Source organism: Balaenoptera physalus, assembly GCF_965194825.1.
Source record: "Balaenoptera physalus genome assembly, chromosome: 3".
NCBI lineage: Eukaryota > Metazoa > Chordata > Mammalia > Artiodactyla > Balaenopteridae > Balaenoptera > Balaenoptera physalus.
This window is the reverse complement of record NC_138890.1, coordinates 148971712-148983949: the sequence shown is the minus strand read 5'-3', so window position 1 is coordinate 148983949 and position 12238 is coordinate 148971712. Positions and strand designations below refer to the sequence as shown.

General features: G+C 41.6%; 1 pseudogene across 1 annotated transcript; it reads right to left on the bottom strand.

Annotated features, from left to right (window-relative positions):
- Nucleotides 1-307: 307 nt before the first annotated feature.
- On the bottom strand, nt 308-3292 carry LOC309658009 (heterogeneous nuclear ribonucleoprotein D-like pseudogene; annotated as a pseudogene). Its single transcript has one exon. The product of its transcript is annotated as a heterogeneous nuclear ribonucleoprotein D-like pseudogene (transcript).
- Between the last annotated feature and the right edge of the window lie 8946 nt (nt 3293-12238).

The window sequence follows — 12238 nt, the reverse complement described above, 5'->3', positions numbered from 1 at the left end:
GCTTCCCTGGTGGCGCAGTGGTTGAGAATCTGCCTGCTAATGCAGGGGACGCGTGTTCGAGCCCTAGTCTGGGAAGATCCCACATGCCACGGAGCAACTAGGCCCGTGAGCCACAACTACTGAGTCTGCGCATCTGGAGCCTGTGCTCCGCAACAAGAGAGGCCACGATAGTGAGAGGTCCGCGCACCGCGATGAAGAGTGGCCCCCACTTGCCGCAACTAGAGAAAGCCCTCGCACAGAAACGAAGACCCAACATAGCCAAAAATAAAAATAAATTAATTAAAAAAAAAAAAAAAAGGCGTTTGATCAAGGAAAGGACAATCTCAATGTCAACTTGTCACCTAATCATAAATTGGAACTTACAGGATTCACTGCCCTAAAGACACAGCACCTACTGACTTTGACAACATAACTTAAAGTGAAAATCTCCTTTCTGTTCCCTAAGGTTGCATGTTGAAAGAATTAATCCCTTGCAATAGCCAACATTGGTACTTGGCCTAGGTGTAAGGTCAAATGGCAAAACAGGAGCAAAACAAGCCCAAAAGCATGGTAACTTGATAGCCCAGCAAGTACAAACATCATTGGAACAAAGATAGTTGCAGGCACCAAATAAAACAAAAAAAGGCAGGTTCATTAGTATAAAAAAATTTGCACTTGGATGAAGGTGAGGTCAACTATTCCACATGTGAATATGTATGCCAATCCTAATGGCTAGCAGGGAACCACAGAAAAAAAGACAAAAACCTTAAATTCAATAACTACACTGAATGTAAAATTCAAAACTTAAATTTACCCAGGACATCCTCCAAAATCTAGAGCTGAACCGTTTTTCTCTTTAATGCACCAGGAAGATCTGTTGTAATGACATGACTTGGTCACACTTAGATTTGCATTTACATAAGATTTAAGGAATACCTTTGCCCACTATTCCTTCTTATGTCTGAATATGGATATGCTTAACTACTGGAGCTCATGCACTAACTGCACTAAAAATGACGATACCTGCTACCATGACTTTTTCCAAGAACTCACACCACATCACAGTTAACAACCAGTATAGCTCCCTAACAATGCCCCAACAGAAAATATTTTGCTCAGTTTGGTGCTTGCTGTGACATAATACCGATACTAGAATACAATAGAATACCAATATAGAATAGTATACAATTTAGCTACTCAGCCACTACTTCAAATATTTTAATCTAACTTTTGTTCAAACTTTAATAACTTCATACTTATTTGCCAAAATCCTTGTGTTAAATGTAACTACATCTGATATTCTTAAACTGTAGCTCTTATAACACAGTTTAAGTGTTTTTCCCCTGGATATATGTGGACATTTTAATCAAGAAAACAAAGTTATGGTATTACGATTAGCCAAAGATCTTTCTAGCAGACCACTGAATACAGCAAATCATAACAAACGCCTTTCCAGAGACAAGAACAATGTAAAATATTTTCTATTCATCAAAGGAGCTACCAGCATGCTTTGTGCCATTAAAAAGTTACTTTTCGGACTTCTCTGGTGTCACAGCGGTTAAGAATCCACCTGCCAATGCAGGGGACACGGGTTCGAGCCCTGGTGCAGGAAGATCCCACGTGCCACGGAGCAACTAAGCCCATGTGCCATAACTACTGAGCCTGTTCTCTAGAGCCCACGAGCCACAACTACTGAGCCCGCGTGCCACAACTACTGAAGCCCGCACGCCTAGAGCCCGTGCTCCGCAACAAGAGAAGCCACTGCAATGAGAAGCCCGCGCACCGCAACGAAGAGTAGCCCCCGTTCGCTGCAACTAGAGAAAGTCCATGCACAGCAACGAAGACCCAATGCAACCAAAAATTAAAAAAATAAAAATAAATTAAAAAGAAAAAGTTACTTTTCAAAATAAAACCAGAAGACTTATGGTCCACTAGAAGGCTTCCACTAATCAGAACGCTATAACTACACCACGGAAACTTTCGTGACAAAGTCTCCAGATATACAGAGAGGAAACAACATTACTTAAAGGTATGATGGAAGCCTCAGTTAACAGGGAAATGAAGCCTTAAAGCATGGAATACACCTAACAAAAGAGGGGAACAGGGTAGACACTGTAACTGGCTATTCATAAAGCACCACAATTTCTCCCTATGGATCAACAATCCCTACAAAACAAACTGTGCCTTAATTATTGCTTATTTAAAATTACACTTTTACAGAGTTCTTTAGTACCTGATGCAGAAAAACAATCACATAAGGAAGCATTTATTTGAGGTTTAACATGAAATCATACAAATAAAATTTGTATAAACACAAATCCCCATCGAGTCATAACACAGATAGCAAAAGACAAAGTAAAAACAAAGAAAACTAATTGGTGGCCATACACAGTTGGACATAGTTTTGTCTTGTACACTAGAAAGTCTTTTACAAAATAATCATCTTAGATCAACAGAAGACCAACCTTCAATGTCGTCCTGCAGGATGGGTTACTTTAGCAATCTCTGCCTGTTTTCTCCAACATCCCCCTTTAGTATGGCTGGTAATTATTTTGGTGATTGCCACCCCCTTGGGATGCCTTGCCACAAGTGCTGTGTCGGCCTCGGCCACGACCCCTAGTATCACCTCGTCCACCAGCTGCAGCACCTCATCTTCCTTTTTGTTGCTTCTGTTGCTGCCTATGTCTTGGGTTGTGCCCCTTTGATTTCACACTTCCCAGAACCAGTTTGATGATATCTGCTTTCCAACAATTTCTTTACTGGTTCTTCAGCTGTATATGTAATAAAACAAAATCCTCTTCTTTCATTTGTTTTTGTATCTGTGGAAGTTCAATATTTTCAATCTCTCCAAAGGCTCCAAAATATTCTTTAATTTGTTTTTCCAAAGTATCTGGGCTCAATCCACCTATTAAAACCTTTTTGGAGGGTTCCTTCCCTTTTAAAGCTTTGGCCCTTTTAACATCTATGAGTTTGCCATCCAGCTTGTGTTCTTTCAGTTCCAGTGCCTTATCAACACTATCACCATCTTTGAAAAGCACAGATCCAAACCCTCTTGATCTTGCAGCGACTGGATCTGTTTTAATTGTGCAGTCTACAACTTCTCCAAATCAAGACAGACATTCAGTCAGATCTTTCTTGCTTGTATCCCAGCTCAAGCCTCTAATAACCATTTTAGCGTCACCCTGCTGATGCTTGCTCCCGTTGATCTTGGATCCCTCTGCGAATTCCCCTCTGTTGCTGTCCTCCTTCACGTCTTCATAGCGACGGAGTTGTCAGCCCGGGGGTGCTGGTCTGCAGTCCGAGTCATGGCAGCGGCAGCCTAGGTGCCACTCTTTGAAGGAAGGAGTATCAAAATATGTGTGGACCTATTTTAATACTACCATACCTTTCAGAAAAGTGATGCAGCTTCCATGCAGCTTGCTGGTTAGGCCAAAGTTACATAAAACACTTTCTCCATAAGCTGTCATAAAAAAAATCCACATCATCTAAGGTGGCCATGCTGTGAGAAAGCCCAGCCCACATACAAAGACCAGTGGGTGCACCAGTTGACAGTCCAGCTTAGGTTCCGGCAAGCAGTCAACATCAATGAAAGAAAGATGAATAGATGCTTCCAGATGATTCCAGCCCTCGATTGTTGAGACACCCTCAGCCATCATCTCTCCTAGGCACTGAATTTTCCCAGCTTCCCAGACATGTCATCCCTAATTCTAAAATCAGATTCTTCTCAGTATAGAAGGGGTTACAGTATAGCACAGGGATTACATGCAGAGGCTCTGGATTTCCAGGGCCAAGATGCACTTTCTGCGCTGCTGCTTCAAGCCACATGACCTTAGGCAATTTGTGTTAACTCACTGTGCCCCCAGGTTCCTCATCCTTAAATTAGGAAAACACGTACAGTTGGCCCTTTGTATCCTCGGGTGTGGAACTCATGGGTACAGAGGGCCAACTTCAAGGGACTTGAGCATCCACAGATTTTGGTATCCACGAGGGTTCACAGATACCGAGGGAGGACTGTAAATAAGTAAGTGGGTTTTGAAGATTGAATGGAGTAAGAAATTCAAAATTCTCAGTACATAATGTATGCCAGACATTGTTATTATCATTATTTTGATTATTATTTTTTTAAATTCTCATTAAATCTGTTCCTCTTCTGGTATTTCCCATATCAGCTCATGTCACTCCAGGCTCTACATTTAAAAAAACAACAACAGCAACAACAAAAAACTTCAATTCCTCCTTCTGTTTTACCAACCATTTTTCTGGCTTTATTGATATATAACTGATACATAAAAATTTTATATAATTAAGATGTACAACTTGATATTTGATATACATGCAATCACCACAATCAAGTTAATAAACAGATCCATCACCCCACATAGTTACCATTTTCCTTCTTTTGTGTGTGTGTGTGTGTGATGAGAAACTTAAGACCCATCCTCTTAGCAAATTTAAAGTATACAATACAATATTGTTAACGATAGTCACATTGCTGTACATTAGTATGTCCAGCACTTATTCATCTTGCACAACAGAAACTTTGTGCCCTTTGACCAACATCTCCCCATTTCCTCCTCCCACTACCCCCTGCTTCTATGAGTTTGACTATTTTAGTTCATTGCAGCATTATTCACAATTAGCAAAATATGAAAACAACCTAAATGTCCATCAAGAGATGAATGGTTAAAGAAGATATAATGCATATATACAATAAAATGTTATTCAGCCTTTAAAAAGAAGGAAATCCTGCCATTTACACAACATGGCTAAACCTGGGGCTGGTGTATGCTGAGTGAAGTAAGGCAGACACGGAAGACAAATATGAACTCACTTATGCGTGGAATCTAAAATAGTCACCAACTATTTATAATTGGTTGTCAAGTCTTGTTGATTCTACTTCCATAGTTTCCATTATCTTCTCACTCTCAAAGCCAATTAAGGAGCAGGCCAAGTTCTCCATGGACACCAAGTAATGGAAAAGGGAAAATAAACACCACTGGGAATGATGAAGGTGCTCTATCTACCAGAAAAACAGTACAGAGCATAGTTGGAAGGAAGGCTTGGAGAAGCCTGTGGGGTGGTCGTGAGATAAGCTCTCATCAAAAGATTGTGAGGGGAAACGTTCTGAGTAACTTCTGCCTCACCTGCTTAAAAGGGATGACTTGCTTGAACTTCTCCAACCTGTGATCTGGAACATGAATATGGCTGAGTCTGACTTTGACCATGGAGAGGAAGAAATACATACTTTAAGGGGTGGTAGAATAATCAAGTGGAAGGAGCCTCATTCCCCGAATGACGTCATGAAACAGGTTGCCCAACAGCCCTTACAGCCCAGATCATTACATGGGAGAGAGAGAAATAAACTTCTCTTGGTTTTCAGAATCCCTGTGTTACACCAGCTTTGCCATTCTGCTAACACAAGGGTCACTGTGACCTGCTCCTTCCATAGGCTGAGGCAGGATAGGCAGGGGCAGGGCTGGGGGGAAGACAAACCACTTTCTTAGATATGGTGCTGGTGGGTCAAGAGTAGAAAATGTGCACATATCTAGACTGACAGCCTGAGACAGCCTCACATAGCACTATCACCTTGGCAAGGAACAGGCGCGGTACAATAACCCCATGTTCCCCGGAGGAGCACAGGAGCAGCTAAGAGAACTCGAAAGAGCCTGACAGAATCTGTGGGGACACCACCCCACATCAGGTGGGAGTGAGAACAGCTGAGCAGATACAGTGTGGAGAAATATAGATGTCACCGGAATCTCAGACATAATCCCAGGGTGAGGGCACGAAAACTGAAATGACGGAGATTGTTTCTGCTACCCAAAGGAATAAGAATTTAAAAAAATAAAATAAAATAAAACCAGGTATAGAAGCAGAAAGAAAGTTGAAGTTCTTGCACATCTAAATTCAGCAACTGAGATTTGTATGCAAACTGAGATTTTACAGCATTTGTATGCAACTGAGATTTCACAGCAACTCTGAGAGGACTAGCAACCATTTGTTGAGAAATGACTGTGTTCAGTCATGTTGATATCATTATCTGCCTACTCTACGCATGAGAAAACAGAATCTCAGAGATGTTATGTAACGTAGCCAAGACCTCCCATTAGGGAGTGGCCCGGCCAGGATTCCAACCCAAGCCACCTGATCTGAATCCCAGGCTCTCAATTAATTAACTAATGTTCAAGGGTAAACACAACTTCAGGTTATTCAGAGGTTCTATTATTTGAAGTTGGATTGCTATTGTAAAAGATTGCTATTATATAAACTTTTTGGACATCAAATACATTTACAGAAAAGTGCGCATAAGTGTATGACTCTGAATTTTCACAAGCTGAACGGCACCCATATGATCAGCACCCATTACAAGAAAAGAACGTGAGAAGAGCCCCACAGCCCCCCACTGTCACCCTTATAGTCACTACCCCCACCCCAAGGCCAGTTCTTCTCCCTGAGCCCACTATCCTGTGCTCCACAGAATCAGAGGTTAGTTCTTGCAGACTTTTCCTTTTTGGGTCTGGCTCGCAAAACTAGAAGTCTCCATTGCTCTGTTTAGAGTTACTTCATCACAGAGAAGAAACCAAAGCTTTGCATGCTCAGCTTATCAGCTTTGCTCTGCCTGTCAGAGCTTTTTAGGTCAATTCAACCTGGCAAACATTTACTCAGCTGTAAGCTGGGCACTTTGTGTTTACTGAGCAATGGGTTAGAGAAACAAATTAGACAATCGTGTCCCTGCCTCCTAAAATAGCAAAGGAGTATGATTGGGTACCAGTGTGCTCTTAAACCTCTTTGGAGATTGTAAAGAGCTAAATACAGGGGGCTTCCCTGGTGGTGCAGCTGTTGAGAATCTGCCTGCTAATGCAGGGGACGCGGGTTTGAGCCCTGGTCTGGGAAGATCCCACATGCCGCGGAGCAACTAGTCCCGTGAGCCACAACTGAGCCTGCGCATCTGGAGCTTGTGCTCCGCAACAAGAGAGGCCGCGACAGTGAGAGGCCCGCGCACCGCGATGAAGAGTGGCCCCACTCGCCGCAACTAGAGAAAGCCCTCGCACAGAAACGAAGACCCAACACAGCCAAAAATAAGTATAAATAAATAAAAATTAAAAAAAAAAAGAGCTAAATACATGCAAGATGGTCTTACGGATTGTATATGGCTGGTATGCAGATGCCTGGTAAGGTATGATTGGCATCTTAAGTGGTCTGGACTGAGCGCTTTTACAAGGATCCCATAGATTCCCTGGGTGATACTGAATTGGAGAATAGGTTCAGATATATTTGGGGTTGCACTTTTGGGGGCATATTTTCCCAGGCAGCTGATGATAAACAGTTAAATTTCAAATTGTCCTTTGTGTTTTCCGAAAGTTCTTGGGTTATTATGAAAATGTCTCAGGGGCAGGAAGTAGGCCTAGATGTAGCCACTTATTGTCTCATAGCCTGTTTCCTGAGTGTATCAATCACTATTCCCTGTAATTCTCTAGGCAGAACCAGTATATAGACTACCTGTAAGTGTGTCATGTGTGTGTCTGCAGAAAAATGCAGACTCTATAGACAAACACAATTTTCACGTTAATTTCCACATTTAAGGAGAATCTTTTCCCCTGTTTCCAGTTTTTAAAAGTCATGCTTGGGCTTCGCTGGTGGCGCAGTGGTTAGGAGTCTGCCTGCCAGTGCGGGGGACGCGGGTTCGAGCCCTGGTCTGGGAGGATCCCGCGTGCCGCGGAGCGGCTGGGCCCGTGAGCCACAATTGCTGAGCCTGCGGGTCTGGAGCCTGTGCTCCGCGGCAGGAGGGGCCGCGATGGTGGGAGGCCCGCGCACCGCGATGAGGAGTGGCCCCCACTTGCCGCAGCTGGAGGGAGCCATCGCACAGAGACAAAGACCCAACACAGCCATAAATAAATAAATAAATAAATATATTTAAAAACAAAAAAAAAGTCATGCTTTACAACCTAAGCGTCCATCGACAGATGAATGGATAAAGAAGATGTGGCACATATATACAATGGAATATTACTCAGCCATAAAAAGAAATGAAATTGAGTTATTTGTAGTGAGGTGGATGGACCTAGAGTCTGTCATACAGAGTGAAGTAAGTCAGAAAGAGAAAAACAAATACCGTATGCTAACACATATATATGGAACCTAAAAAAAAAAAAAAAATGGTCATGAAGAACCTAGGGGCAAGATGGAAATAAAGATGCAGACCTAGTAGAGAATGGACTTGAGGATATGGGGAAGGGGAAGGGTAAGCTGTGACAAAGTGAGCGAGTGGCATGGACATATATACACCACCAAACGTAAAATAGATAGCTAGTGGGAAGCAGCCACATAGCACAGGGAGATCAGCTCGGTGCTTTGTGACCACCTAGAGGGGTGGGATAGAGAGGGTGGGAGGGAGGGAGACGCAAGAGGGAAGAGATATGGGGATATGTGTATATGTATAACTGATTCACTTTGTTATACAGCAGAAACTAACACACCATTGTAAAGCAATTATACTCCAATAAAAATGTTGAAAAAAAATAAAAAAGAAAATTAAATAAATAAATAAATAAAAGTCATGTTTTGTAGTCATTACTTCCCAGAAGACAGAGCCCACCTTATTTTTCTTTATCTCTGAAAAGCATTTGACCTGCTTGTCTTCAGTTTGTCCAACAGACCCCTCTTCCTCCACCTTCCTCTGTGCCCCAAGAGGAGACCTCTGGCTCTGCCCAAACAGGCCCCCTGGCCCTCTGGCTGCATAGTTGGGTTCCAACAATGGGGCACAGTGCCAGGAGGTCAGAACGAGGGAAGAAAGAGGGCTGGCTGCATCCCTCCTCCACACACTTCTTGTGCTCTTTTTCCCTCTCTCTCTCCCTCTCCCTCTTGCCATCTCCATCTCTCTCCGTCTCTCTCCATCTCTCTCCATCTCTCTCCATCTCTCTCCATCTCTGTCTCTGTGACTGCTCCCTCTTCTCCTCCCTTCAGCCTTCGGGCTGGCAAAGTGACCCATCACACTACTCTGTTGTCCTTTTATAAAACTTTCCTCCAAGTACCTAGACTGAATGTGCCAGCAATATCCTGCTAGGACATTAACTGATACAGTAGCCAAATCCAGCACTGAAACCTGGGTAGCTCGGCTCAAAGCATGGTTCTTCCAGGCTTGTTGATAAATATACTATCTAGCTTCTTCAACCAGGAATTATTTGGAGGGTTTTTTTGGTCCTCATAAGGGTCACGGGCAAAATGATGCCATCTGTGTTCTTCATGTGCATGAATATATTTTTTCCATGGGTGGGATAGGTGATCTTTCACCTTTAGGAAGGGACTTGCAAGACCCAAAGCAGCTTTTCTGAGATTTTATAAAATCTTGAAACTTGAAAAAAAATGCACGCAGAGAGGAGCAGACAGGGGCCAGCTGGATCACTATTGAAACGTATTAACACTTTAGGGCCTGAATTTGTGCATGTCTTCCAACCTCTGCAATTCCAACTGCCCATGTTTATGCAGCCCCTCTCACGTGTGCCTGGACTGCAGGGGCACACACAGGACACACCATGAAGAGGGATTCAGCACCAGTGCTGCCAGGCTGGACAATTTCCAGAGGATATAAGCCCTTGTGCCCAGCTCAAGCACAATAATAAAGTTGACGACGGAGATGTAGATCTACTGGGATGACTGAATTTCTAAAACGTCCTTTTTCATCGTTGATCTTCCTGGAAATTATTCCAGAGCATCTCTGCCCACCTCTGTACTCTTCCAGCATTTGGGGGATTTTGAAATGCAAATTCATATCTGCATTTGGTGATTGTTAGGGTCGCACAATATTTTGGCTCCATTCAGGTCTATAGATTTATGAATATTTATACATAATATATACATCATTTCTACATACTTTTAAAAAGTTCTCCTCCATTGCAAATTGCCTTTAATTAAGAACCTGATAGCAGTATGTTTATTTTTTTATTTTCATGAACTGGTCTAGAAGTAGGCAGGAGGAGAACATATTTATTTAAAAGACATAGTAAAGAAAATTTAGCAAATAGACAAAAGCAAGGGGAAATGCCACCCAAAATCTCCTCGCCCCAACAAAGCCATTCTAATATCTCCATACATTGTACTCAGATATTTTTCTAAGAAGAGGTATGTTTGTTTCGCATACAGACTGTAAACTGCACGTACTGTGTTGTTTCTAACATTTTCCACTTTATCAAACATTTTTTTTTCTTTTTTATTTATTTATTTATTTATGACTTTGTTGAGTCTTCGTTTCTGCGCGAGGGCTTTCTCTAGTTGCGGCAAGTGGGGACCACTCTTCATCGCGGTGCGCGGGCCTCTCACCATCGCGGCCTCTCTTGTTGCGGAGCACAGGCTCCAGACGCGCAGGCTCAGTAGTTGTGGCTCACGGGCCCAGTTGCTCCGTGGCACGTGGGATCTTCCCAGACCAGGGCTCGAACCCGTGTCCCCCGCATTGGCAGGCAGATTCTCAACCACTGCGCCACCAGGGAAGCCCTCAAACATTTTTAAAAATTGAAATATAATTGATTTACAATATTAGTTTCAGGTGTACAACATAGTGATTCAAAATCTTTATACATTATACTCCATTTAAAGTTATTATAAAATATTGACTATATTCCCTCTGCTGTACAACAGACCCTTGTTGCTTATTCAATTTACCAAGCATTTGCCTTTTATAACAGAATCATAATTTAACTTTTTAATTGTTTTTTCAATACTCTACAGTTAGATATTCTAAATCTATTCTAATTTTTTTCTATTACAAATAACTTCTTGATGAACATCTTAATTCAAAAAGCATTTCTATGCAAATCAAAAGTACAATGAGGTATCACCTCACACTGGTCAGAATGGCCATCATCAAAAGATCTACAAACAAATGCTGGAGAGGGTATGGAGAAAAGGGAACCCTCTTGCACTGTTGGGAATGTACATTGATACAGCCACTATGGAGAACAGTATGGAAGTTCCTTAAAAAACTAAAAATAGAACTACCATACGACCCAGCAATCCCACTACTGGGCATATACACTGAGAAAACCATAATTCAAAAAGAGTCATGTACCATAATGTTCATTGCAGCACTATTTACAATAGCCAGGACATGGAAGCAACCTAAGTGTCCATCAACAGATGAATGGATAAAGAAGATGTGGCATATATATACAATGGAATATTACTCAGCCATAAAAAGAAACAAAACTGGGTTATTTGTAGTGAGGTGGATGGACCTAGAGTCTGTCATACAGAGTGTAGTAAGTCAGAAAGAGAAAAACAAATACTGTATGCTAACACATACATATGGAATCTAAAAAAAAAAAAAAAAAAAGGTTCTGAAGAACCTAGGGGCAGGATGGGAATAAAGACACAGATGTAGAGAATGAACTTGAGGACACAGGGAGGGGGAAGGGTAAGCTGGGATGAAGTGAGAGAGTGGCATGGACATGTATACACTACCAAATGTAAAATCGATAGCTAGTGGGAAGCAGCCACTTAGCACAGGGAGATCAGCTCCGTGCTTTGTGACCACCTAGAGGGGTAGGATAGGGAGGGTGGGAGGGAGACGCAAGAGGGAGGAGATATGGGGATATATGTATATGCATAGCTGATTCACTTTGTTATACAGCAGAGACTAACACACCATTGTAAAGCAATTATACTACAATAAAGATGTTAAAAAAAAAGCATTTCTAATGTTTTTATTTATGATTATTTCCTTAGGAATCTTCCCCCCCCAAAAAAGAAAAAGATCAGATTATGTTCTCACAGCTCCTTTTATATCACAATCATGTATTATATATTGGAATCATTACTAGATGTATGTCTGCTGTGTCTCTTACATTATAACCTCCCCAAGTGTGGCACATTGTCTGTTTTGCTCATCATTTAATTTCCCAGCACCCAGCACAGTTCCTAAGACATACTAGGTGCACAATAAATGCGATATTGAGACAATGAATAGGCAAATAAGTCAATAATGCAAAACAGCCCAGAAAACAACCCTAATGTATACAGGGACCTAAATATTTTTGTAATGTTATTAGGACAACTGAATAGCTATTTTTTAAAAAATTAATTAGATCTTTACTATTACCATATGTCATAATAAATCAGAGATCGATTAAAGAGTTACATATTTAGAAAGCAAGCCACACACATCCACAAATAAGATATGAGTGAATATTTGTTCTAAATTATATAACAATGAAAGAAATCTGAAAGGTTAAATTTTCTGGATACAAAATACAAAAGTATAGAATTT